A 1,754-nucleotide genomic window follows, 5' to 3' on the forward strand; every position below is an offset into this window, starting at 1 on the left:
AGACAAAAGAAAAGGAGTACTTGTGGCACCTTAGAGACTAACAAATTTATTTGAGCATAAGCTTTCGTGAGCTACAGCTCACTTCATCGGATGTATGCAGTTGAAAATACAATGGGGAGATTTATATACACAGAGAACATGAAACAATGGGTGTTATCATACGCACTGTAACAAGAGTGATCAGGTAAGGTGAGCTATTACCAGCAGGAGAGAAAAAAAACCTTTTGCATGCATCCGATGAGGTGAGCTGTAGCTCACGAAAGCTCATGCTCAAATAAATTTGTTAGTCTCTAAGGTGCCACAAGTACTCCTCTTCTTTTTGCGCATACAGACTAACACGGTTGCTACTCTGAAACCTGTCAGAAGATAGGATACTGGGCTAGATGGACTGTTGGTCTGCCCCAGTATGGCCATTCTTACATTCTTATGTTCATGGAGCCTTTCACCTGTAGGACACCATTTCAATTCTGCCCCAGGTTGAAGGGACTGGCTGGCCCAGAGGGACTGGGGAATAGGATACATGGCCCTGTATCCCTGAGGCACTGCTTCCAGTGGTGGAATCCAAAGAGTACATGAACCAGTAACAGCTTAGACTGTCTCTCAGGTGTATTCTGAGAGAATGAACATGGGGCATCAGTTCAGACAAAAGGGGCATCAGCCTGAGAAGAGATTCTCTTACAGATCTGGTCTAGTTTATTCATGGGCAGGGGGTAGCATAGACAGGGGAAGGCTGTGCCTCCCCAAACAGCCTTGCATGGCCCAGCCCACACTCTGCCCCCAGGCCCCTTCCTGCCTGCTTCCAGTTCCCTTTCCGCTCTTCTGTGGCTGAGAGGCTGGGGCAAGTAGGCTGGGGCTGGTGCGCACAAGGCCTGGGGCCACACCGTGCTGCCCATCGGTCCATCCGCCTGGCATTGGGACCATGCTGCCCACCCAGAGCTCTGGAGCTGGGGGCACTCTGGCTGCACCACCTGCCTGGGGCTGGGAGTGTGCAGGGTGGACGGTGGCCACAGAGGTGTGTGCTCTGGGCTCCACTGGGGGAGGGGGACAGAAGGGGAGGGGCAGGGCCTTGGGCAGAAGGGGAGGGGCCGGGGACTAGCTGCCCATGAGTTTATGACTGCTAAGCCAGGCTGCACCATGGTAAATACAATATTGGGATATGATCACCAGACACAATCAAGTTGGGGAAGGAAGGAGTGTTGTAGGTTTGTCAGCCCATGCAGAGTGGGGATTGGGTTGGCCTGAGCATCCACACGGTCATTAGGTCATTGTAGACTGCCAACCCCAAGCATTAAAAAATCATGAGTTAGGACCCCAAAACATGAGAGTTTAAACAAATAATAAATGTCAGGGTTTGAGGCTTCAGAGTCATATTTTCAAGTTTTTCTCCGTGCCTATGAAGGCTAGAAATTTACTCATTTTTTAAAATGAAAGTTGAGTCTCCTGTTGTCACCTGACTCAAGGAGCTGGGGACTTGAGAAATCCCTCAAACATCCCAGACAGAATAAAATTGAGGGGTGGCAACAGTAGAGAGCTGGCCTGATCGTCAGAGGTGCTGAGCCAACCTTTACTGCAGTCGATGGCACTGCAGACACTTGGTACCTTTGCAAATCAAGATACCAGTGTCCAGCGTAATTGCTTGGCTGCCAGCCTTTTAACCACTGCTCCAGGCAGGGGATTTGGGGGTGGGGGGTCGGAGGGAGAAAGGGGCGGTGGTTTACACACTACAGTGGGTGGGTTGGGTGAGAACGCTAAAA

This window comes from Lepidochelys kempii, chromosome 1 (genome assembly GCF_965140265.1).
Source record: "Lepidochelys kempii isolate rLepKem1 chromosome 1, rLepKem1.hap2, whole genome shotgun sequence".
Lineage (NCBI taxonomy): Eukaryota > Metazoa > Chordata > Testudines > Cheloniidae > Lepidochelys > Lepidochelys kempii.